A 27895-nucleotide genomic window follows, 5' to 3' on the forward strand; every position below is an offset into this window, starting at 1 on the left:
TATTATTTGATTTATATCCCGCCATTCCTCCCAGCAGGAGCCCAGGGCAGCAAACAGAAGCATTAAAAACACTTTAAAACATCATAAAAACAGACCTTAAAATAAATTAAAACAAGACATTAAAAACATTTTCTTAAAAAGTTTTAAAAACATCCTTGGCCCAACACCAGGTGCAGGCCCTCACAGCTAGCTCCAAGACAGAGTGGTTTCCTGGTGACAGAGATGGAAGTTCTGTAGACCACAGCAACTCCTCCCCCCTGTCCCTGCAGCCTGGTATTGCACTGAGTATCCAGGTGGGCAAAGCTGGGTCAGATCAACTCCTCTCAGCTCACCCACCCAGGTCTCGGTAATGCACACCAAATCGGGTCCTTAATCCACGATCAAATCATGGATGAGTATGGTCTTATTGTGTACTGATCTGACTTACCAATGAATTGATCACTGTGGTCATCATGGTATCACAGTACAGGAACAGCTGCAGCTGGTGTACCAGCCAGAGCTCATAAAAAGCATACCTGGCTACTCAAGTCTCTAGTGACATACTGATGGATCAAGGGGTACTCCCAGACTGCATACCAGCTGCTTCAGAGGAAAACATGATAGAAGTGTATAAAATTATGCATGGCATTGAGAAAGTGGTTAGAGAAAAGTTCTCCCTCTCTCATAATACTAGAACTTGTGGACATTCAAAGAAGCTGAATGTTGGAAGATTCAGGACAGACAAAAGGAAGTACTTCTTTACTCAGCGCATAATGAAACTATGGAATTTGCTCCCACAAGATGCAGTAATGGCCACCAGCTTGGATGGCTTTAAAAGAAGATTAGACAAATTCATGGAGGACAGGGCTATCAATGGCTACTAGCCATGATGGCTGTGCTGTGCCACCCTAGTCAGAGGTAGCATGCTTCTGAAAACCAGTTGCCGGAAGCCTAGGAGGGGAGAGAGTTCTTGCACTCGGGTCCTGCTTGCGGGCTTCCCCCAGACACCTGGTTGGCCACTGTGAGAACAGGATGCTGGACTAGATGGGCCACTGGCCTGATCCAGCAGGCTCTTCTTATGTTCTTATGTTCTTAATGTAACCTCATCCAGAACAGCCAATTGACCTACCTCCCGGACATGGGAACCACCCATACACAAGGCCTCCATCTTTTTAGGATTCAAACTCAGTTTATTGACCCTTGTCTAGACCACACAGCATACTGATGGAGCCACTTTGCTCCAAAACTCCTAATGACCATTCCCAATGGCTTCATATAGATGTTGAATAGGGTCAAAATAGTGCCCTGCAGCACCCCACAGTGTAAACACCAGGGGGGCAAATAGCACTCTCCGAATGCTACTCTCTGGAAACAACCCCACATGTAGGAATGGACTGTGGAGCCATTGTGATAAAGTGCCACTGATACTCATTCTGCAGAGATGGTCCAGAAGGATACCTCATAGGGTCATTGTGTGAGCATAATTTGGGATTTGGTTGGGGACAGACTCTGAGCTTTTTGAAAGAAGTGTGGGATACAGATATAATTGAACAGACAAGGTTTTACTGTTGAATTCTAGTTGAGCAATTTCAGATTCCTCCATTTAAGCTTCTGTTGTTGGAACACTGTACCTTTGAAGTCACCAGCAGAGTGTTCTGGAAGACTGAAATGTTCTCCCAATAATTTCTGAATGCCGCTATTTTTATGTCAAATTTTTGTTCATTTATTCTCTTCCATAACAACTGACCTATAAGAATTTGCACCAGGCAGTCTTAAAACTACGGTACCCTCCTGAAGAAGTGAAAAATAGGTCTACAGTGTCAGACTGCTGCTCCTGAGTTGTATACTATGGGGTAGGCTCACTTGTCACTTACACCTAAAATCGCTCCCCCAGTGTATCATCAATGAGCTCCAAAGTTGTCCATCCAGGACAATGATCCTTTTCTCATGTATGCCTTAGATGGTAAGCCTGTCCTCACCTACAGATAGCCCCCTAATCTAGAATAGATACCAACTCCGTGTCTCGTATTTTTACTGAGGGAGCACTGTTTTAGACCCTAATAACTTCATCTTCCAAAATGATATATTTATTTACATGAGAATTTCTGCCCTGCTCTTCTAATGCTAAGGCATCACTTAAGGCAGCTTGCAACAATTAAAATAACTATCATTATAAAACCACAATTTATTGATATTGAAAACAATATCAAATTTTGAGTTGTACTGAACTAAGTCCTTCTCGGGATAGATATTGAAATTAACGAACCTAAGTTAGTCATGCAGCATCCATTAATTTCAATGGTCCATTTTAAGTAGAACTCGCATTGGATACCACCCCTAAGATAGAACACGATCTGTCTAGCAGGAGCAAAATCCTGTTGAATTAAATATATAAATAAAGCCTTTACTAGCCAGTAGAAGATTAAAGGCAGGATCATCTGAACTGTGTGGGGCAAGGTGTTGAGTATGACCAAGATCTAACCCTTCTCACTAGAGACTGGGGTGTGGTGGGGGAATTTGGATTTTCTCATATTTTAATGTGAACCTTCCTGTTTCATACTTCCTGAACGATGAGCAGTACGAAATGCAACTATTCTTCAAAATTCACAATTCTCCAAATTTTGTGATGGTGTTCTCCAGTGAAAATCACTACTAAAATGCATGTATTTGGGGAAAGTTTGAATAAAAATGTGTATATTAGTGAAAATACAAAAATGCATATTTATCAACATAATTATCATTATCATCCACCCTTCGCCAGTAGGTTCATGAGCTGGTCACAATATAAAACAGTTATTAGGGGGAATTGTGTGCAAAATTATGTATCTTAGGAGAAGTGAACACTAAAATGCTGATGAAGTCAATGTTGACTTTTGAAAAAACAAAATTGCAAACTGATGCATAAATGCGGCAAAATGAATTTAAGACAGGAAAAATGAGAAACTGAGAAAAACCAAATCTGACAGATTTGTCCATCTCTTCTTGTCACTGCCAATAGTGTTTCCATCATAGGCACACAGAGAAGGGCTCTGAATCTCCATCAGGCTGATTCACGAATGATACCTTTGAACAATATCCTACTATCTAGCCAGGACAAATGGCTCAGCCTTTCTATGCAGGGGTTAAAGAGACACCAATAAAAAAGAGCATCATTCAGAAATGAGCAGGAGAACATTTCAGTCTCCCAGGACACTCGCTGCTGACCTCAAAAGCACTCTGCAAAAAAGACTTCAAAAGGAGGCTCCAGCACGAAATTGCGGAACTAGAGTTTATCAGCAAATTCGATTCTGTTCAATTAAGACTTAAACAGGACTCCAGGCTTCTTTCTCGCTATAGGTGTTAAATTAGGTTAGTGTGGCTAGAAAGACTGTATTGCCACCATGACTGCTTCTGGGAACATCTCGTTCTCTTATTTGTGTACATTTGGGAACTGCAGGGAGATGACTAAGAGCTACTACCATCCTTTATTTTTTATAGTCTTTGGGCACTACTATGCCTCACTGCAATGTTGTCTATGTGTATTTATGTATATTTACTGAGGATACATTTGCATGCCTATGGCAAAGTGGGCTCTTGAATAGTTCACAAAACCTTCTGCTGCAATATATCTGCTTGTCTTCTAAGCTGCTGCAAGACTCTGATCTATTCATATGCAATTTGAGAAAAATCCAAGACCAGCTCATATGGGACAAAGATATGACACTAAATGAATGTCCGACAAGATCTTTCTGATGCCTTCTTAGACAGCTGAAGGCCTTTTCATTAATATTTGCATAGTAATACTCTCCAGTTGCACAACCAGTTAAATGCAAACTGTTATGTAGTTGTTCATTTCAAATGGGTTGCTATACTCTTGTCTGAATACCTATTTTATTTATGTAGTTGTTCATTTAATATTTTTTCTTTAAATCTATGTGATACCCTCTCCAGTGTAAGCTAACATTTTTTAAAACACACAGTGCAAGCTTATGAGCATCTATTCAGAATTAAGCCCTCAGTTAGTTCAATGGGACTTACTCTCAGCCTTAAATAGAAATCTGCACTTCACTGAATTGCTTATAATGTTTGGAAATGTTTTTAAAACAAATGGCTTTTAAAAAAGAGATATTTTGTTGCAGAACCGTACTTGTAGTACAAATGTGTTTTAGAGCAGAGTTATTCAAACTTGGGTCCCCAGATGTTGTTGGACTACAACTCCCATCATCCCTAGCCAGCTTAGCCAATTGTCAGGGTTGGTGCAGGCTGTGGTCCAACAATACCTGGGGACCCAAGGTTGAAGATCACTGTTAGAGAGAGAACTAGTGTGGGTTTTATAGATCCTTGTAATTAAAAAGGAAAGGGGAGAGGAAGGACAAATTCACTGCTGGTGTTGAGTGTTTTTATTTATTTATTATTACATTTCTATGCCACCTTTCCTCCAAGAAGCTCAAGGTGGCATCCATGGTTCTCCTCCACATCTCATCTTCACAATAACCCAGTGATGTGGGTTAGTCTGAAAGGCTATATCCTATGTAATATTTAAATGCTAGCTTCTCCTAAAGTTGTTCCCTTCCAGATGTCATGGCGGGGCTGGTGGGAATTGTAGTCCAAAACATCTAGAGGATACCAACTTGGGGAAAGACGAACTATATTAGTCTATATGCTGCAGTAGACCAACAGAGACTCTTGAGTGCCTACAATATAAGAATTTGAGACCAACTGAATGCCTGTTCTCAAATTTTATAAGTAGGGGAAGTATCACCTCAGTGTTTTGTCCCGCAAAACCATCCAGCCAAAAATTATCTCTGTCAGAAGCAATCTTTGAAAAGGAGTTCTGCATATGCTCTGAAACCCAAGAGTCTTCTCAAGCACGTAACTTATATCTAGGTGAAGTAAATCAACTTTTTAATTATTTCAAGTCTGTGTGCGATTGTTGTCTTCTCTTTTTTCTTCTCTCTTCCACCCATTTCCCAAATAAACTTTTTTATCCATAAATATGTGGCTGCATTGTTTTCAAAGGATATTTCTCTGGTGTTTGTCATTAATAAAAATCTTCCCTGCAGGTTATGGCCGTATGGATGTTCTTACCATTTTTCTGGTTTCTCTGGGCTTTGAGAAAGTAAATTCAAATCTCCTTATTATATAGTATTTCTAGAGCTGGGCTGAAGGGAGAATTCCTTGGCATTAAGGCTCAGAAACATGCCAAGCAGCTGGCCCAACTAGAGGGTTCAGGCTAGGATGAGCCTGTGGTGGACGCTTATCATATTTCTTTGTGTGTGTGCGGGGGGGATCCTTACAATCATGAGGACCACCAGTAGGGAAAGTCTCCCCTCCCTGATCCATGGCCACAGCCAGTGGTCCAAGGGCACCCAATGAACTTCACAGATGAACCCTAGCCCCTCCCCCAGTCTCAACACTCAATTGCTACACCACTCTTCAGTATAAGAGTAACATGAAGTGGAAAAATCTGTATCTTGTTCTCTGACTGTAATATACAGCAATCAATATTGAATTGAATTGAAACTTTATACTTTACAGTATACTTTATTGTAGCAGATGCTTCCACTCTTTATTCCGTTATCCCACAGGGATTTTTTTTCTATATTAAAAGCAACAGGCATTTTTGTTATTGGCTTTAAGTGACTATAAGACTCTACCCACCGACTTTGCCTTGATGCTGCCCAAAATTGGTGAGTTCCTATATCAGTCTTTCCCAACCTGGTACTCTCCAATTCCCAAAATGGCAGGGACTGATGGGTTTGTAGTCCAAAACCTCTGGAGGACACCAGGCTGGAGATGGCTGTCCTGTATTGTGACAAAAAAAGAAAGAAAGGTTGCTTCTTTTTTTACTATTTCAAATAGATGGCAGTAGAAACTTTCAGCCATAAACAGAGTTTGTGCAGTTTTAGCACATTACTTTTCTGAAATGATCTACAACTGATTTTATCCTCATCTATATTTTATGTTTCATATTGGTCTGATGATTAATGTCAGTGAGGTTATCACTGCTTTTGGCAGAGGAATAGGAGCAGATTCTTTAAAAAAAAAAACTTTGTGAGAGTTGAAGAAGAGGAATGACGTGTAAAAACACAAGTGAGGACCACAAAGCACACAAGTCATGTTGGGCATTCTGCCACATGTTCTATGTGCTCACACATCTGGCTCAAGCTTTTGCTATGGAACATCATCAATCACCCTCTGACATACTGTGCAGCCCATATTCCATCAGCGGGCCACAAAATAACTTTTCTTCCCTGAGAGCCATGCACTTTAATTTGTTCATAGAGCCATAGTTTTTAAGAGGCATAAATGAACTCAGCTGCTATATGTGATCTGCATAGTATTGTCTAGCTGTACAACTCTATTGCACATCTTGTAAAATAGATCTACATTTTTATCTTATCTTTAGTGCTTCTGTTTGCAGAAAAGTCTTTGATTTAGGCAGGCTTTGTGCTAGATGGGGAGGAGATGGAGGAGGCAATTTTCATTGATCCCACCTTTCCCTTTCAGCCCCTTGTGTCATCTTCCACAGTGTTATGGAGGATTCCACCACCCACCCTCCGGAGCAGATTTTCAGGGGGCACAAGGAACTGCAGGGGGAGGGGAAATCCATGAAAATCCCTTCTCCTCTTCAGTTAGCGGGGGCGTCTTATAGATCAAAAACTCTTCCACAAATGAAACAGAAGAATTGCATTTAAGTAGGGATGGAAGGATCTCTCCATTTCCTTTCTCACTGTTTCTCATTTTTCTGGCCTTAAATTCAGTTCTCCATATTTCTACAGTAATTTGCATTTTTTTAAAAAAAATAAACTCTTGAAAATTCATCAGTTTTAATGCAAATTTCTCATTGTACATGCAGTTTTGACTAATGTACACACCTTTGCAAGTACTTTTCCCTAATATAATTCATTTTTGTATGTTATTTTCACTAATATATTCATTTTTGTGCACACTTTCCCCTTATATATGCATGTTTGTAAACACTGCTTGGTTGGAGAACTGTATTGCAAAATTCAGACAGGTGTGAATTTCTAAGGATGGCTGTGTTTTGGTTCCCATATTGTTTCGAAAAGTGTGAATGTGATAGACTCTTTGTGAATTGCAAACTGAGCTGAATTTTACCTCATCCCTAGATTTAACCCATATGTTATTATTTACATATATTATGAATGCCATCACAACAACTTCACAATAAAGTGTGGCTATTAAAGCTGCTGTTTTTTAAAAAAACAGATTAAGGATACTGATTAAATATTAAGATCTTATTGTACTTTGATTGGAAGGTATAATTAGACATTTATTATTTTCCAACTGCTAATGGAACAGTTAGTTAAAGAAGCTAAAATCCAGTGAAAGTGGCTTGGGTCATTCTCCCTGTCCATTGACATTAGGCAGACACCTAACCTGTATTCTTTTCAGCATCTGGTAAAAAACCTTTCTGTTCAGGTAAGCCAACCCAGACATGTAAAGTTAATATGGACTTTAATCCATCATTTCAGTTTAGAATGTATACTTTTAACTGTTGATTTTGCTTTTTATAAACTTGTTCTTATTTATTTATTTAACAAGATTTATATGCCACTTGACTAGAAAACCTCTAAGTGGTTTACAAAAAACATTAAAATTTTCAGAAAACAAAAATAAATAATGAAAAACATTGTTAACATAATTAAAACAGCAACAGACTAAAAAGATTAAAACACTTCAACATCTATGTATCTGGATCAGTTTGCCTAAACAAAAAAGTTTTAAGCAGGCATTGAAAAGAATACAGCAAAGGCACCTGCCTGATGTCAATACACAGGGAGTTTCAAACAGTAGGGGCTGCCACACTAAAACAGTGATTTCTTACAAGTGGGGAACGAGTATTATGTGGCACCTGTAACAATGACTCTTCTGCAGAGTGAAGTGGTCAGATGGGCGCATATGGGGTAAGGCTGTCCTGTAAGTAAAGTGGTCCCAAGCTGTTAAGGGCTTTATATACCAGTAGAAACACCTTGAACTTGGCCCAGTAACAAATTGGCAACCAGTGCAGAACCTTGAGTAGAGTTGTTACATGCTGACAGGGTCTCACTCCTATCAGCAATCTGGATGCAGCTTTCTGCACTAACGGCAGTTTCTGGGTCAAGTACAAGGGAAGCCCCCACATAGAGTGCATTTCTGTAATCCAGTCTTGACATCACCAATGCTACTGTGGTTCGAGGGGTTGTGGTGCATGAAAGGGCCTGCTCCATGGTGACCCTCGGCTTACGGAATGGCCTCTCCTACAAAGTGTGTCATGTGCCATCACTGTATGCTTTTCAGTGATTGGTCACAACATACCACTTTATCCAGGCCTTTAGTTGACTGGATGTCTTCCCTCCTCCTGCATTGCTTTTGAGTACTGCTGTTTTGTTAACTTTACTATTGGCTAGTTTTGTGGTTTCATTTCATTATTATGATTTATTAACTTTATATCCTGCCCTTCCTCCCGAAGGAGCTCAGGGCAGCAAACACATTTATAACAAAACATTTTAACAACAAAGAAAAACACTCTAAAAACAATTTAAAACATTATAAAAACAGTTGCAGATTAAAACATTATTCTCTCCAGTGATTGCTAGGTTGCCAGGAACAGTCTCCTTCAGTCATCAAATGCCTGGGTAAACAGGAATGTTTTCAAAGTCCTCCTAAAAGTAAATAATGATAGAGGCAGATGCACCTCACTGAGGATGGCATTCTACAAACAGGGAGCCACCACTGAAAAGGCTCTGTCATGGATCAAAGCAAACTGTGCTAGGGTTACCAGACCTCCGGCTCCCTGCCTGAGACTCCAGCTTTTCGGGGTGCTATCCGGACCTCTGGCCAGATGCCCCCTGTGTGCCTGGATCTCAGGTTTTTTTGGACTCCCGTCCAGCCGTGCATGCGTGTTATACCTTCCAGCCATGCATACGCCACATCCCCTCAGGCTTCAACCTTCATGGCTGCTTCCTTTGGCACCTCCTTCCTTTGCCTCAGCCGGGACGATGGGGGGAGTGGCGCCAACTGCCTCCAACAGTCTCTGCCTCTCTGTTTTGTGTAAGCACATGCATATCGCGTGACCCACCCTGGCATGTGTAGAGGGCCTCATGGTGGAAGAACCCACCAAGCAGAGGATGATATAGAAGAACAGGTAATGCAGGTAATGCCAGGGTATCTGGGGGGGGGGAATCCAGCAGAGCCCCCCCACACCACTTTTCCCCCAGTAGGTCTTTCTAAGAGACACTACAGAGCAAGCAACAGAGCAACCAGTAAAAAAATAAAAGTCTGTGCCAGCTTTTTCTGAACGCTTGTCTTTAACAACAGTTTAAAGAAATACCACTTAGTCCCCCTGTGCCCTCTTGTTTAGTGACTAAAAAGTTCTACCCACAATAATTTTTTAAGCGGAGAGAGCAATTGGGGGGGAGGGGGAGGAATGTCTCCTGCTGCTTCTAACCTCCCTTCAGATTGTACTGATGCAGAAAACACACCAGATGCCATCAAATGATGTATTTCAAAAGCTGCTTTCAGATAGAGCTTTGACCTCATGGTAAACCAAACCCTGGCACATGACGTCACCTGCTTGGGTAGCTCTTTCAATCCTTTTAATCTGATGGTAATAATGTTGTAGTGCTTTTGCAAAGTGTAATGATGAAGCAGGGCCAGAAAAGGGGAAGCATACGTTTTGATAGTGGTGATAGTGTGAGGAAGTTATGAGATTCAATCATAAGAAAATAAAAACACAAGAAGTAGGACATGAACATCTTAAGCTGGACAGGTGCACACTAGCCTTCCCCTCCTCCTCATCTTTAGACAAGGCATACTGCCTCTAATAGCCATCTTGACTAGTAGCATTGATAGCCTTATCCTCCATGAAAAGTGGTTTGAGCACTGTACCAGAAGCAGTATGTATGTTTGCCCCAACTTTTCTTGGAAGAGCTCAAGACAGTATACATGTTTCTCCCTGATTCTTTGTTCACAATAACCCTGTGAGGTAGGTTAAGCTGAGAGAGTCTGTGATTTGCCCAAGGTCTCTTGGTGAGCTCATGGCCTGAGTGGGATTTTGAACCCGGGTCTTGTAGTTTGACAATCTACAACCCCTATCTCACATTGGTATGCAACTTCAGGTGTTCAGTTGGGGTTCCCTCTCTCCTTACAGCAGCCTTTTGCATTTAAGACTTGGCCAAGCTGCATTTGGAAACCTATTTCTACACATAGAACAGGGGTATTTGTTGTTAGCTGCCCTCCTTGTACCCAGCATTGCTATTCAATTCTCTAGGACAAACTTGGGGAGCCTGTGACCCTCCAGATATTGTTGGACTACAGTTCCCATCATCCCTGACTACAGGCCATGCTGGGAGTTGGATTTCAAAAGCAGCTAGAGGGCCACAGATTCCCAACACCTGCTCTAGGAATAGAGAAACTGAAAACATCTACTTGGGTCTTGCCTTCTTTTCTACTCGATCCCTTGCTGGAAGAATCAGGGACTGATATAGCAGGCTGCATTTCAGTGGCACTATGTGGATACAGGGCAAGGGTGCTGGAAGGGTATAGGTCCCGCGGTGTGGTCTGAGGGTTCATCATCCAGAACTCTTGCTGTAGCTAAGTAGGTCTGGCCCTGGTCAAGATAGGAGAGCTCTTGAGAAGATCATGTATGCCACCTTGAGTTCCATTATGGAAGAAAGGTGGGATATAAATGTAATTAAAACAACATTGTAAAAATTATATATAAACACTAGTAAAGGCAGCATGAGGTAGTGGTTGGACTCGAAAACACAAGTTAAAATCCTCACTTCTACAATTTCTGGAAAAAACTATTGCCTGGAATCCTGGAGAGCCAATGCTAGTCCATGTCATCAGTACTCAGCTAGATGGCACCAAACCGCCTCAGTGGTATAAGGCAGATTCCTTTGTTCTTAAAAATGGAAAGAGACCCAAGGACCACAATGACTCTAAAATTTATTGATGTATTTTAATTACAACATTTATATACCACTTTATTGTTTTCCATGATCTACACAGTCAAAGGCTTTGCTGTAATCTATAAAGCACAGGGTGATTTTCTTCTGAAATTCTTTGCTCCGTTCCATTATCCAACGTATGTTTGTGATATGATCTCTGGTGCCTCTTCCCTTTCTAAATCCAGCTTGGACGTCTGTCATTTCTCACCCCGTATATGGTAAGAGCCTTTGTTGTAGAATCTTGAGCATTACTTTACTTAAATGGGATATCAAGGCAATAGTTTGATAATTACTACATTCCCTGGGATCCCCTTTCTTTGGAATTGGGATATATATTGAACGCTTCCAGTCTGTGGACCATTGTTTAGTTTTCCATATTTCTTGACAAATCTTTGTCAAAATTTGGACAGATTCAGTCTCAGTAGCTTGTAGCAGCTCTATTGGTACGCTATCTGTTCCTGGTGATTTGTTTCTTCCAAGTATTTTAAGAGCAGCTTTTACCTCACATTCTAAAATTTCTGGTTCTTCATCATTCCTCCGTGAATGAATCTGTCATCCTGGCATCTTTTTTATAGAGTTCTTCAGTGTATTGCTTCCATCTTCCTTTTATTTCATCTCGGTCAATCCCCTATTGATTCCCCTATTGATTATTCAACATCCCTACTTGTGGTTTAAATTTCCCTTTAATTTCTCTAATCTTTTGGAATAGGGCTCTTGTTCTTCCCTTTTTGTTGTCCTATTTCTATACAGTAACTATTGTAATAGTTCTCTTTGTCCCTGCGTACTAGTCACTGTATTGCTGCATTTAGGGTTCTGACTGTGTTTCTATCTCCTTTTGCTTTTGCTTTCCTTCTCTCTTTAACCATTTTAAGAGTTTCTCCAGTCATCCATTGAGGTTCTTCTCTCTTTTTAACTAGAGGTATTGTGTTTTTGCATTCCTATCTGATAATGTCTCTGACTTCACTCCATAGTTCTTCTGGTTCTCTGTCAACAAGTTTAAAGCCTCAAATCTGTTCCTTATTTGATCTTTATATTCTTCTGGGATGTTATTTAAATTGTATTTTGGCATTAGAATTGCTTTGTTCTTCTTCTTCAGCTTTACTCTGATTTTCAATATGACCAGTTCATGATCTGTACCGCAGTCTGCTCCTGGTCTTGTTTTTGCAGAAAGTATGGAACTTCTCCATCTTCTGTTGCCAATTATATAATCAATTTGATTCCTATATTGACCATCTGGTGATGTCCATGTGTACAGTCGTCTTTTCGGTTGCTCAAAAAATGTGTTTGAAAGAAACAAATCATGGGCTTCACAGAATTCAATAAGTCTTTCTCCTGCTTCATTTCTGTCTCCTAAGCCTCATTTCCCCATAATTCCTAGTTCTTCTCTGTTCCCTACTTTTGCATTCCAGTCCCCCATGATTATCATCATATCTTGTTTTGGTGTGTGAGCAATCTCCTCCCGTACTTCTGCATAAAATCTCTCCAATTCCTCTTCTTTTGTGTTTGCTGTTGGAGCATAGACTTGGATGATGGTTATGTTAATAGGTTTCCCGTTTAATCTCATTGATATAACTCTTTCAGACCTTGCGTTGTAGCTCCTAATTGCTTTTGCTACATCACTTCTCACTATTAAAGCAACCCCATTTCTTCTTGATTTCTCATTTCCTGCATAAAATATTTTGTAGTTGCCTGATTGAAAATGTCCCATTCCCATCCATTTTAATTCACTCACGCCAAGTATGGTAATGTTGATACGTTCCATTTCTTGCTTGACAATTTCTAACTTTCCCTGGTTCATGCTTCTCACATTCCATGTTCCTATTGTGTGCATTGTACAACTCCAGACTCTCCTTTCGCATCTGTGTGCCTCAGCCTCTGGGCTTCCTTTTGGCTTTGACCCATCTGCATCATTAGTCACAGCGCTACTCGTCCTCGTCCTTTGTTCTTCCCCAGTAGCTCTGTGAGTGCCTTCTGACCTGGGGGTCTCATCTTCCAGCACTATCTCGTGTTGCATTTTGGATACTCTGTTCATAGGGTTTTTGTGGTAAGAGGTATTCAGAGGTGGTTTACCATTGTCTTCCTCTGAGTTTGGATGCATCTTAGTCTGGTGTCTCAGCTTTGACCATTCTGCCTTGGGTGCCCCTGCTTGGAGTCTAGCCTCTTGGTCTAGACTCCTGACGGCATTGCTGTCAGCTTCTTCAACACTCTCAAACCCCCTCACCATGTTAAGGTGTGCATCCTAAAGGGGGAGTTAACTTATAGTACAATGTATACATGTCTACTCAGAAGTGAGTCTCTTCATATTTGATGGGCCTTACTCCCAGGTAAATCAAACTGTAGTAATCAGACCAGACTAAGATTCTGTTGAAGCTTTGAATCTGTACTACTTTGGGGGAGGGGGACATGGGGCTTTATAGCACAAAGATGCATCATTCTGGTTAAAGAAAGTAAAAATTTGTGTCTACAATACAAGGACTTAGACTGCAATCCTAACCAGGTCTACTCAGAAATAAGTCCTATAGAATTCAATGGAGCAACAGCCATATGAGGTAGGTTAGGTTGTGAGTTAGTGGCTGACCCAAGGCAGTAAGTGAGCAAAAAAATGAAGGGTAAACCAAGTCTTAAATATGTGAAATTGCACGTGCTCAGTGTATTTTTGTTGCTGTTTTTCAAGGCTTTGAGTGTATTTTATGCAGTTGTATATGTTCATTTTAAATATAGTTTTAAAAATATTTTTAAAAAAGTTAAGTTGCCCAAATTTTGTTGTTTTTACTCTTGCGTTCTTTGCATGTCTTAGGGTTGGTATTGGAAGAGAGCAGGGCTCTTGTGACTTTAACAGATGTGTGGCAGGCAGAAATTAACAAATTAAATTAAGCCTTTTCTAGTATGGAAATACAATGATGGGGAAAGCTTCAGCTGTTGATGTTCTGTCTGTTAGACATGTTGTTGTTGCTGCTGTTATATAGAGCTTCCTGAGCTGAGTGCTGAAGAGGAGGCATCATTGTATACAGGCAGAACTCTTAAAACCAGAGTCCCAATGCCCCGGCATCAACACCACTCTGGATAGTTTACTTTTATCTTCTTCCTTTTATTTCCTTCAGAATTTGTTAAAAGTTGTTTATATTGCTGTAACGTGCCCTGAGACCCTCTGGTGAAGGGCAGGTAATAAATACCAACATTGTCATATTTATTTTTGTGATAAATAAAAAGTGACATTATTTAACTTTCCTCTTCCAACAAGCCTTTTGAGACCTATCCCAGTCTGTGTCTGTGTTAGAATTACTTTTAATATGTCTTTTAATATCTTTAACCCTTTTTTAAAAGATATTTTTAAGGTTTTTTTTAATGTTTTTAACGTTGTTTTGTTTTAATGTATTGTAAGGTCCTTTTATGATGTTGTAAATTGTTTTTAGTGTTTCTGTTTGCTGCCCTGGGCTCCTGCTGGAAGGAAGGGCAGGGTATAAACAAAATAATAACAACAACAACAACAACACCTTATTTTTTTTTCAATTAACAGAGAATAAAATCACAAAAATCAGCATGTGGGGGTCGTGAAATATTTTGAGGTTACAAAGGGGGTCCTGTACCCATAAATGTTGGGAATCACTGCTGTAAATAGTAACATTCATGGATGGGTGTGTTGGCTTGTGGTTCCCTGCTATTAATATATCCCTCTGATATCTCAAGTCCTAATAGCCAAATTGCTCCCAGACCCATCACAAGCAAACTTCTATCTGGGATGTCCAGATAGAGGGCAGGACTCCTGGAGCTTTAACTGTTGTGATGAACATGACAAGCTAAGCCTGCTGAAGTTCTCTCTTTTACCCAACTGTTAGTTGCACAAGCCCCATCTATCCTCTTTTTTCACCCACCCATTCTACTCTTATCTTGTTCCCAGAGCACTGGGGGGAAAAGGGGTTTCAGCCACTGAAGAGTCAGAAGAATCCCCCCCTTCCCAAAACTGATCAGCTTACTTCAGTGCCCTGTCTGATTACCACATGCTGGTTTGTGTCTCTTCATAGTGAAGCAAGAAAGAAGTTTATGAACAGCAGGGAAGAAAATACAGATAGGGCAAAGGAAATGTGGAATGAATTGCCTGGCAATGCTTTAAATGCTGTCTCCAGCTTACAGTCAAATTCCTACTCTGACAGTGCCTTCTAACTTGATCGACTTCTTAGCAACTGTAGTTTTTCTTTAATGACAAGGCACCTACTATCTTAGTGAGTGCCCTTAAACATACCTGCAAATCTGCCTTTATCTCTACAATTTATATATCCTCCCCTCTGTCATTCGCCCATGTCCCTTTGCCATCTTCCTTTTATTCCATGACATATTTCCTGGAAAACTGTATTGCTAAACCTTCCTTAACTGATTCAGTTTAGCTCCCTTTTGCTCTAGTCAAACATATCCCATTATATGGGCTGGACAGTGATTCCACCGACACTTATTGGGTATGACACTTATTGGGTACATTCCTGGGTGAAATTTATAGTATTGGCATGCCAGCAGCAAACAAATACATAAAGGAGCAGATGTTCAATAAAGGCCATAGCACTCCCTCCATTTCGATAAGCATTGGCATGATGCCATGTCTAGTTCACAGTAATTTGGAACACACACACACAGAGCTTGGAAAAGTTACTTTTTTGAACTACAACGCCCATCAGCCCAATCCAGTGGCCATGCTGGCTGGGGCTGATGGGAGTTGTAGTTCAAAAAAGTAACTTTTCCAAGCTCTGCACACACACAAAAAGATAGGCTACAAAATATTGCACATGTTCCAATTTTAGGTACATAACTCTACTGCCATGAGAATCATCAAGTGATATCCTTTACGATGGCTGACTTTGTGACAACAAAGATTGTGTGGTTTGGACACAGCTACGGCAAGATGGTTTATTCTGTGACAGACTCAAAAGACTGAAAAAAAGTGTAGCTTTTAGCCTGCAAACATAATTTATGTTATTTCAACTGATCTTGTCATGGCCAGACAATTCAGCCATGAAAAGGAAGGGAAACGCTGCCTTCCTCTTTGCATCGGTTCAAGGAGGACAGCGCTGATCTATGGGAACAATTTGAGCTAATTAAGTGGACATTTCACAAGGGTGAGGGATCCACCAGTCCTCTTTAGTGGCCAGTCACACACATGAATTATAAGGGGATTTTGTAAGGGGGAATTAATGGATGGGCTGCAGATGTGGGGAAGGCTGAAATATACCTGCCTTTGCAGCTGAAAGAAGAGGCTGACCTAAGCTGGGTGGGGGATGATGTGCTGATTATAACTCCAGGGCAATCCGTTTTTCTGTTATCCTTGTTGTCAAATACATGAACCACATGGGCTTTTGTATGAAGTGGTTTCCCCCTTTAGTTGTTTCATCCATGCCAGAAAAATCCTTTGTCAAGCATGGTTAAAATCATCAGAATGGTGAGGACCCGCTTCACACAAAGTTTCCCATGCATTTTGGAGCCCATCTGGCAACCATGCCACAAGGCAGTGAAAGCAAGAAATGTAAAAGAAGACTGAGTTGCTTCCCACTTGCTGCTACCTTCCCCCCTTTCTTTTCAGCCAGATTTTCACAATGATGCTGCCCTCTTACCTGATTATGGAAGATGTTCTGACCTTTTGACTGCTCTTAGAAGGAGGAAGGGCTTGTATTCAATGTGGCGCTAAGGAGAATGTTCTGTTAGTGCAAGGGTTTCTTCTTGTGCAATGGAATGATCTCCCCTACTCCCCCCCCTGCATTCTCCCTAAATCTGTTCTGGGCTTTCCCCCAACCCTTCAGAGCAGATTTGGGGATGGTCTGGGGCATGCTCAGGGAAAAGTGAGAAGGGAAAGTCCCATTGCACTAGTGCAAATCCTAGTGCAAATGTGGCCCTTCAGGCCTCTCTGTCTGGACCTTGGGACTATCCCCAGGCCATTCCCATACCCCAGGCCAGCCCTCCCACCAGTCCTGTTCTGTGCCATCCTTGAGGGATTTTGCTTTGCTGGAATGTGCCCTTGAACTGTGATGGTGGATGGACAGGTGGAGAATGGGTATAGGAACTTCTGGCTTTTGCATGGCTGGAATGTCATTTACTGTACAAAGGTAAAGAGGTGCCTCCATTGCTCCACCCACTTTTGTCCCTGACCACACCCACATTTGACTCTGACCCTGCCCACCACCAGCATGCAACTCACATGATGGAAGTTGCCCACAGAAATATGCCCATAGAATTGTTATCAGTGCTGACTGAAAGAGCACATATTCTCTGCCCCCTACTACCAAAAGGATTAATGTCAGGTTACATGTTACAGCTACTGTGTGGAGGCCACTTTAAATCATTCACCATGCATGCAGATTAGATGCTTTTTACCGTCCTACTTGAAATCTTTGGTTTCCTCTGTGATAGCCACCTTGTAGAATAATTTAAAGCAGGCTCCTTGTGGCCCCTAGTCCCATAGACCTAACATTGAGCTATTTCTCCCAATGCTGTCCAGTCTTCCATATCACTGGACAAAAATGTTTCATGAGTCATCTAAGGATGCTGCAGTTCTAAGAACACTTGCTTGGAATTTCGAGTAAAAAATTGTTAGAATCAGACTGCAATAAAGAATCTCAGCTGGCACCAAGGTAGTTGAAGCAAGCACACAAGGGGTATGTTCTGATCTCCTATCTAATGTCTGAGTTTTCACAAACTGATGTGTCAATGTGTGAAAGGTAATGCTGTCATCTAATGGTCATGATGAATCCTCAGTGGGACAGTTGATATTTGTCTTTGACATGGCAGCAGTAGTACATCTGGAAAAAAACAAAAAATCTACAGCTCAAACGGATCATTTATGCTGGACTTTGAATTAAAGGTCTAATAATGTAATATTATTTTTTAACACAAGTAGGACTTAGTACAGAAAAAACACCCTTATTTCTGTTCCTAATCAATGAGATGGAAACTGAATGATATGTCCACTATTTGTTGAAATACAGCAACTTACTCATTTTTTTTTCATCTCAAGAGCTCAGGGTATTCTCACAACAACCCTCTACGTAGGCTAGCCTGAAGGTTAGTGACTGATCCAAATTCATCTAGTAATGTCTGGGGCTGAGCAAAAATATGAATGCGGGCCTCTCTGGTCTGCATCACACTGAATTCATCTTGGTGATGTAGATGTTGATTATTATTGTGAGGGTTTTGTTGTTATTTGGTGCATGTTTAATATCTGGTGCCTCTTTTCATTAGATTATTTTACAGGCTGCAGGGATGCCTGTCATAAGGCAGTCAAATAATCACTTTAATCATCTCATCAATTGCTTTGAGAACAAGCTATTTGCGCTTTTTTCCCCCTTGGGGTCTGATCAGTCTCAATAGTGTGCAGGGCGCGGACGCTAACAACTGTGCTTTTTCTTCATCTGAGCTCCAGGCCATTTCATAGACTCCTTTCTTGGCAGTGCCAATTGTTTCCCATGCCTCAGATTCACCCCTCAAAGCCCAGATTCTGGCTTTCCACCAGCTGAAGATGTGAAGTTAGGAGGCAGACAGCTATTGGTTTTTATTTGTTAATACAAAACAATGTTACAGACTCAAAACAAGGACAGTACAAAGCAAAAGGTAAGGCAGAACAAGACCATCTCAAATGCAGTCTCCAGAATCTTGTTCCTGCCATTCCATCCCAGACAAACTGGGCAGAGCAGATTAATCTATTTGCTAAATGAAACTATATTGAGGGCTAACAGCATGTTATGCCTAAACGAAATGCATAGTTGCAGCCTGCAGGACGGGCTCTAACACTAGGCAGACTGAGGTGGCTGCCTCAGGCAGCAGATGCACAGGAGGCAGGGAGCAATAGGGGGATGCTGGACAATAGTTGTTAATGCCATGAGACCTGCCATACGCTCCCTAAACTAGTCTGCGGTCCTAAGGTGTGGTGGAGCTATGGTCCCATCTCCCGTGTTGAAGCAAGATTTCAACTGCTAGTCCGTTTCTGTGCATGCAGAAGGGGGTAGGGGGAACATACCTGCATGGCTGCTACTGCTGACCACTGTCTCCCCAACATGACTCTCTGGGAAGCCTAATATAAGAAACCCAAGATAAAATAATAATAAAATATAGAAAGCAACATAAAATAACCAATCCATTCAAATAAGATCCAAACAACGATTGTACAAAAGCAGCAATTAAATAAAACAGGTCAGCAAATGTTAAAATCTAAAAAGGTTGGAGATTTCTTTTTTAAAAAGATAAGTCTTTGGCTGCTGCCAAAAAGACATCAGAGTAAGCACCAGGCAATTCTCTCTGGGAACAGCAACATTTCAAAGTCAGGGGACTCCCAGTGAAAAAGCCCTCTCCTCAAAAGCTGCCCACCACATGTCAAATAGCAGGGGATCTCAGAGAAGGACCTCTGATGAGGATCTCAAAGTATGGGCAGGCACATGTGAAGACAGGCTATCCTTCAGGTTTATTATTTGCTAGTGGCCATTATTATCTTTCAATGGAGTATAATGGTCCAGTAATGCTGCATCCTTTACAGGCCCCCAAATGAATGAGCTATCATTCCAGTTTTATCCAGGATACTTTCATTTTACCAGGTGACCATACACATAGGTGGAAATCAGCCTCTTCACTGCTTGCTACCAACATTTAGCCAAACACCCAGAAGAAATACTTTTCATTTTTTTTATTTTTGAAAGAGGGGTGCTATTAGTAAAGAATCTGATAAAAAAATTATCTTTGGAGCTCATAGCATCCAAATACAGTGACCCATTCTGGATCACTGCTCATCAGAAATCGCAATACGCAAGATAAAAATCTGCCATTCATTGAAATCTCATGGTCATAGTTTTCAAAGTCAAATATCTTTTGATCCTTTATTGGTATAATCCATCACCTTCCCTGAGAACTCAGCTGGCATGTAAATCTCTTAGAGTAGAAAGAAATGACTGAGAATCACACAGTAGCTGATGAGAAACTTATATGGGGTGCTGGCTGTAAATGCATGGAGAGGAGGTTGTTCTATAGTTCCTGGCCATGTAGGAAGCCTAGAATGAACCCACTGCAGCTGCTTGGAAGTCTAGGGATTAGGGATGGGCGAATCTGTCAAATTTGGTTTTTTCTCAGTTTCTCATGTTTCCAGTCTTAAATTCAGTTCTCCACATTTCCACATCAGTTTGTGGTTGTGGTTGTTTTTAAAAAAGGCCTCATGAAAAATTGGATGATGGTTATGTTAATAGGTTTCCCGTTTAATCTCATTTATATAACTCTTTCAGACCTTGCGTTGTAGCTCCTAATTGCTTTTGCTACATCACTTCTCACTATTAAAGCAACCCCATTTCTTCTTAATTTCTCATTTCCTGCATAAAATATTTTGTAGTTGCCTGATTGAAAATGTCCAATTTCCATCCATTTTAATTCACTCACACCAAGTATGGTAATGTTGATATGTTCCATTTGTTGCTTGACAATTTCTAGCTTTCTCTGGTTCATGCTTCTCACACTCCATGTTCCTATTGTGTGCGTTGTACAACTCCGGACTCTCCTTTCGCATCTGTGCACATCAGCCTCCGGGCTTCCTTTTGGCTTGACTCAGCTGCGTCATTAGTCACAGCGCTACTCATACTTGTCCTTTGTTCTTCCCCAGTAGCTCTGTGAGTGCCTTCTGACCTGAGGGTCTCGCCTTCCAGCACTATCTCGTGTTGCATTTTGGATACTCTGTTCATAGGGTTTTTGTGGTAAGAGGTATTCAGAGGTGGTCTACCATTCCCTTCCTCTGAGTTTGGATGCATCTTAGTCTGGTGTCTCAGCTTTGACCATTCTGCCTTGGGTGTCCCTGCTAGGAGTCTAGCCTCTTGGTCTAGACTCCTGATGGCATTGCTGTCAGCTTCTTCAACACTCTCAAACCCCCTCACCACATTAAGGTGTGCATCCTAGAAGGGGACATTAACATAGATAACACTAATAAATTGCAAGCATATTGGAGAATATGGAAACTTGCTAATGGAATAATATGCAGCTTGTTTATTAGGATCATGCAGGAAACAGATCAAGCAGAAGCACAGTTGTGAATAAAGCAACATTTGAATTTCTGTAAACCATTCCTGATATTCAAAATGATCCTTGGGAATTATTTGACCTTGACTGGATCAAGCTGTCCCTGCCCTGCCAGCTTAGCCGGGCTCCTGAATACCCACCCAAATGAAAATGTCTTTCAGTTGTTCCAAAAGAAATTGCAGTTTAAGTTGCAATCAGTTCTTATCGGTCTGACAATATATTTTACATGTGCATGATTTCTGAATTATGCCCATGAATAATAAAAATATTAGTGACATCAAAAAGCATTTTGTAGCGCTTTCCCAAAACACTCAGCTACTCCACATACCTTGTTGCAATAATCCTAATAATTACCTTGTAAGTCTTCTTCTAACATTACAAAGGCTGAAGCTGTGACATGCTGACTTGCCTAAGGACACCCAGATAGTTTGTGACTGAGCTGAAATTTGAACTGGGGGCTTCCCATAGATCATCATACATTTAAGCACTATAACCAGGTGCACACGACAATCTAGGAAGAATGAACAGGTATGCATAAATGTTCTCTAAAAGGGCAAATTGTAGGTTAGGCAGCAAGGGGATTGTTAATTGGGAACACAGTGCAGGAAAAAGGGTTAACCCCTTCAAAACAATGCTGTAGCCCCAAAGGTTAAAAGGAGATTGATGGCAACCATTGCTCCCCCTATGACTCAGTGGGTGGGATTTATGTTGCGTGTGTTCCAGTCCCCAGCAGTTTAGTTCTGTCTAAGCTGGCCTCAGAGCTAGTCCTGTTTAATTGTTTGTTTAATAAAGCAACCATTCTGCTATTGTCTAGGAGTCTGTTGTAGTGCATGGTTAACAGGAAGCTGTGTGACCGTGTGAGTAGGTTCCTGAGGGACCCACTTGTGATGGAAAGGACTGGGTTCCATCCCTTTCTGTCATTAGCCAATCCTGTAATTGGAATGCTGAGAATGGGGAGAGTTGAAAGTGAACTGTTTCAGTTAGTTAGGAGTTCAGTTAGGGATTTTGATAAGAAGTGGTTAAATTGAGATTAGGGTGGAAAACAGAGTAGAGATGTTATGAGGTGCTAGGAAAGGAAAATATAAAGGGAGAAACACTGACAGAGTTCAGAGAAAGGTTTTATCTGAAACATTGTAACCATCATGCTCATGTGCCAGCTGTACATGCTTGTCCTAAAGAAGTCTTTAGTTTAGACCTCTTTAAACTGTTTGCCTCCAGTAATTCCCTACTTTACTCCAGAACTTTTACCTCAGGAATTACAATTTATATTGAGACTACTCCCAAAATATTCACTCCTCACAAAAACTGTACCATTCAGTAATTCCTTATCATTTACCCAAACATTTACCTCAGGAATTACTCAATATACTTATAGTCTCTTCGCCTTTTCTACCATTGGGTATGCTAACACACTCTCACTCTTTCTCTGGCACTTAATAGGTAGTTATAGCCACAGGACTCCCCTGTGTATCCACCAAATATGTAACAGCTTTTTCCCAAGTCCCACATGAGTACAACCAGGTCCACTCCTCTAGTTGAATTCTGTCCAGCCCTGTCCAGCACATCACTTAAGAATATTACAAGTCCAGGAACTCCGACTCTGCTCACTTTGCTCGCCAACCCCACCTACTGTCACCAGTGCACCCCCCATGGACTGCCAGTGCTCTCCCACATGTGTCGCTAGCACTCCCCCTCCCCCTCCCCATGGGTCATCAGTGCTCCCCCTCCCTCTCTCATGGGTTGCCAGTACTCCCTCTCCCTTCCCCCTCATGGGTACCAGCACTCGCCTCCCTCTCCCCCATGGGTCACCAGTGCTGTCTTCCCCCCAGGTCACCAGTGCTCCCTCCCTTCCCCCATGGGTCACCAGCACTCCTCCTCCCCCCGTGGGTCGCCTGCCCTCCCTCCTCTCATGGGTCACAAGCCTACCCACCCTCCCATCCTCCCCATGGGTCCCCCTGCCCCCACCCACTGACTAACCAACTGATCCACCAAACGCCAGGCCCAGCCAGGCCCAATCACTGGCTGTCTCCTTGCTTGCCTCTGCCACTGCCCCAGTCACTTGCTCACCTGCTTGCCTCAGGCACTGCCGCCACCAGGCAACTCGCACGACTCACCCACTGACACTGACACCGCTGGCCACCTCGAGTGGCAGTGCCATCACCTCTGCCCCCTGCCTCGCAGTGTCGCTTGCGCCTGCACAGAAGCATGTAGCGTGACACTTACAAAAATATTATATAGGAAGATTAGCTTAGTTCAGACAAAATGCCAAAGCATTATTTGGTGCTATGAGAATAAACCTAGAAGGAGCTTTAGGCTTGTGTGCATCCTTTTCCTCCCTCACATACTCGGAGCACTGGGGGGGGGAAACCATAGTTTGCCATTACATTTGAATAGGTAAACAATGGTTTGTGATTGCCCTGTAAACCAGGATTGTTCACCAGCTCAGCTGCAACTAATTAAGCCTGAATGGAGAAGGAGTGGGGGGGGGAGAGAGAGTGTGAGCCCAAGAGTCTTTCTAGGCTCATTCTCCTAGCACCAAAACATGGTGCAGTATTGCATCTGAACACAGCCATTGTCTTTTCCTTAGGTGGAATATATTAAGGTGGAGTAGAGATACTCAGGAAAGTGTTGGGCTTTCAAATGTACCTTTCAACCTTAATGACCTTGGCTACCATTTCTTATTAACAAATTGAAATGGTTTGGAACCAAAGCTAAAATGACAGCTTGTGTAATGAAATCCCTGAGATTCTGATTGTATTGATACCAGACCAACAATCTATTATGTTAGAAGGAATGGAAGCCATTATTTCTCCCTTGTTTCATTTTTCTTTTTATACAATGCAATTCTATACATGTCTACTCAGAAGTAGGTCCCACTGAACTAAATGGGGCGTACTCCCTGGTAAGAAAGTATCAGATTGCAACCTAGGTTTATGGTCTACTTCCTGTGGAGTATTTTTCCCTGTTAGCACCAAATGAGTTTTTAACCTGAATGAATTCTTATGCTAAAACAAAAATACAAAGGCAAGCCTGTGAAAATGAGATCACAAATTAACAGGCATAAACAATTCCACCATGGAGAAAAATATGATTCATTAACTGCTCTTTCCTTATTGGAGAATAACACATTTTGGGCAAATCCTCTGAGACTCCAAGGGCACTTATAAATACAAGCAGCAGTTGGAAACATTTCATTACAGAGAAAATTCCAGACTTCCATTTTTCTTCTTGAGGGAGTTCATTGGTTGGTCTCTTCATTGCGTTTGTGTGCCTTTTATACACAAAAATTAAGGGAAAGTGCATTTATGCAAAAGCAATTTATCAACCACTCCTGTTCTCTGAATTCACGGAGGTAATTTAGATACTTTAACGGCGAGGTACTTTAGGATTGTATGCAAATAAGTGCTTTCTCCACAATATCACCCCCTAATCGTCTCTGTCAGCCCTTACCAACTTCCAAATCAGTTAAAAATGTTTCCCCTCAATTAATCTTTCCTATAAAATAATTCTCTGCTAGCAAATACATAATTTAAACACAATACAAATTTCCATTTGAGCTATAAGGTCGTACATTGGAAATCTGTTACAAAACCTTATACTAGGTGCAACAAAAGGGCTAACGTAATGGGTGCTAATATGGTTTTCATAGTGTTCAGCGTGTACCAATAAAAATAAGGTCCGTTGAATCCATAATTTGCCATTTTTTAAAAACCATGGCCTTGACCTTAGTGATAACAGGCATATACTACAGCTGTTCCATAATTTACAATTGACATCATGGTTTAAATTTGTTGTTTCAGCTAATGCAACAGAGCAAGTTCAGGTAGATTGTGAAACAAAGCCAACCACTGAAATACGAGGCTTGTCAAGTATAAATTTACAAAAGATATTCAGACTGAGCACACAAGACACAAATAAATGGATGAAGAAGCTGTTTTTGACAGACTGCAAGAGGCTAGAAACTGAAACTTGAACATTGTAAATCCAAGTGTCACAAAGTGCTGTTGCAGAGTGAAAGACGTATCTATTCTTCAGGAATATAAATGGTGATACAAAGGCAAACTTCCAAGATGCTGTGCATTTTGGAGAAGTAGATCACCTCTACCTTATAATACATTTAGTGGGTCTTCCTTGTCTATCCTACCCCCAACTTAAACATAAAGATTAAAAAGTTAAATATTCCATGGGACAGGAGGCTTTGGGTGCATTGATTTATCCAGAACAGCAAAAATATTAGCTTTGGTTAATCTATTTAACAGCAAACTGAATTATACTAATTGGCATATCACATGACTTGAAATGTACCAGGTCAGGTCCAGTCCATTGATTACGAATATTAAACCTAAATCCTATGGGAGGATTTTAAAAAAAACCTTAAAATAAAATCAATGAAACATACTCTAAATTTTAAAACAACCAAATATTGATTGTGTACTTTGAGACATCTGGTGCACAGTGCCATGGAAAACGTAATGGCTCCTATAACTAGATTCAAAGCTGAAAAAGCATCAGATAAATTCATGGAGATGAGGATGATCTTCTGTTTTCCATCCTCCATTTAGTCCTCTTTCCCGACTGATACCACCACTTTTAAAAAAAAAATGTATTGGCCCAGGTTTTCAAAGGAGATATGTTAGTTATTGCTGGAGTTTGTATCCTGTTCTGTGTTTTAAGAATTGATGTTTAAATCATATTTGTCTTATTTGATTTTGTTAGTAAGTGGATTCTGAATTGCTACTGCTTAATTTGGATAAGTTTATACCTTACCCTAGAAGGGCAGGCTAAAAATATTCTAAAGAATGAAAGAAATATTCTGGAGACCTGCTTCTCCTCCATTGGTTTCTTTGCTGCCCTGTGTTCAAAAAAGACTCTTATGGTCCCTTTACTTATCTTCTCACCTCCCATTCTTCATTCTGTCATACACTCCAATGTTTGCCTGTCTCATTTTTAAATATCTCTTCAGTTTCAAACTTCTCCCCCTTTCCTACTTCTTCTTTGATTCCCACAACCTTTGCACCAGATTTATAGTTGTAAAGTGAAGCTTATCAAAACTACAGATGAACATGTTGCAAAAGCATTTTATTTGGACTGGCTTTTTGTGATAAAGGCAAAACTGACATCATATGCAATAGATTGGAATGGGTTCTTCTAGCCCATCCTGAATCCTTGGGTTGACACAGCCTAAAAAGTGAAAGGGACGATCCTACCATCAGTTATGCATGGGCAAGCACCATTGACTCCCACCTGATTTCGGGATGGATAGTTAATTATGCATTAATTAATGTGTACTTCAGATTCACATAGATTTGTCTTATACTCTAAGAAGTCTTCTAAGTCTTCTTCTTTATGTCTGACACAGCTTATTCTAGCGATTATCCATCCTGAGTTTTCAGGAAAATGTGGGTTACATTAAAGAAACTGACAGCATAAATTAGTTGCATCTAGGTAAAGGTGTGGGAGAAATTCAATTCAGTTTGCATCTAAAGGTGAATTTACCTAATTTGCACTTTCCAAAACAATACACAAATCAAAATGGAGCCATCCTTCCAAATTCACATTATGTGACTTTTAAATACTAAATACTAAGGTAAAATTTACATATAAATGTATATACTAGTGGAAATAACATACAAAAATGAATTATATTGGGGATATTACATTGCAAAAATATGTATATTTGACAAAATTGCATATTAAAATGTGTATATTAGGAGAAATTCCCACCAAACCACCGATGAATTTTCATGAGTTTTAAAAAACTGATGTGGAAATGCAAAGAACTGAACTTGAGTAGAAAAATGAGAATCTGAGAAAAACTGAAATTGACATATTAATCCATCCCTAACCCAGTGATATCCCTCTGCTGATGGAGGTATATCTGATCCAGTAGAGGCCTCCATCAGAAGAATGTGGAAGGAGCATTGAAGACTGGTAGCTCAGTTGTCAGTTGGGCAGTGAATCTGCTCTTGTTTTTAGTCTTGCAGCTTTCCACATTACCTCCCATACTGTTCAGAAAAATACCTCACCCTTTGGAACCCATTTTGGGGTTATGGGAGGCTGCAGGGGTAAGGCGGAACCTCTGCTAGATCAAAGAGCCTTCTGCCAGTGGAAGGACAGCACTGCATACAATCCAATAGCCAACAAGGAGTTTTCACAGCCATTTATCAATGGAAAATATTGTATAATATGATGGCCGTTTGGAGCATCTATGTGTGCTAGTTTCTTCCCATTAAATCCTTTCCCATTCTTGCTTTTAGTGTTGATAAAAGGAAAGATCTCCTATGATAAACTAGTCAACATGTGAAGGAGTTATAAACCATTGAATGCCCATGGTCCACAAAGGGTATTCAATGCATCCTCTGGTCTCAGGTGTTACATAGCCTGAAAGAAGAAGATAGAAGAGAAGAAGATAGAAGTAGTTAGCAAAAGCTGGTGCATTATAATAATTCCCCGTAATTGTGGTTTCTTTCCTTGTTGTATTTACTACAGGCCTCTGTGAAGTAGAAAATGATGCACTGGATGAGTCAACAGATGGCTCAAATAAGGCAGTGTTTATGAGAGGGATGGGGGAGCTGTGGCTGTACAGACATTGTCGGGCTCCATCTCCCATTATCCCTGACCACTGGCCATGCTGACTGGGACTAATGGGAGTTGGAATCCCAACAGTTCCCCAGCCCTGGTTTACAGTCCTGTCCTACTTCTTTCTTTGTACAGTGTAACCAGGGGAGGTTGGTGGCTCCAATGTCAGTGAGGCAGTGAATCTGCTCTGGGGTTTTCATCTCAACACCTTGGACAGCTCTTTGAAAGTTCAAACTAAAACCCAGATTCATTGCGTCACCGACATTGGAGCCACAAGTCTCCACTGAGTAAAATAGTATACTCTGTTTCACTCTCAGTCACACAAAACACTTTTCACATCTAGGGAAATAGGAATTATAAATCATATTTCCCTTGAT

Source organism: Rhineura floridana, chromosome 2, assembly GCF_030035675.1.
Source record: "Rhineura floridana isolate rRhiFlo1 chromosome 2, rRhiFlo1.hap2, whole genome shotgun sequence".
In the NCBI taxonomy this organism is placed as follows: Eukaryota; Metazoa; Chordata; class Lepidosauria; order Squamata; family Rhineuridae; genus Rhineura; species Rhineura floridana.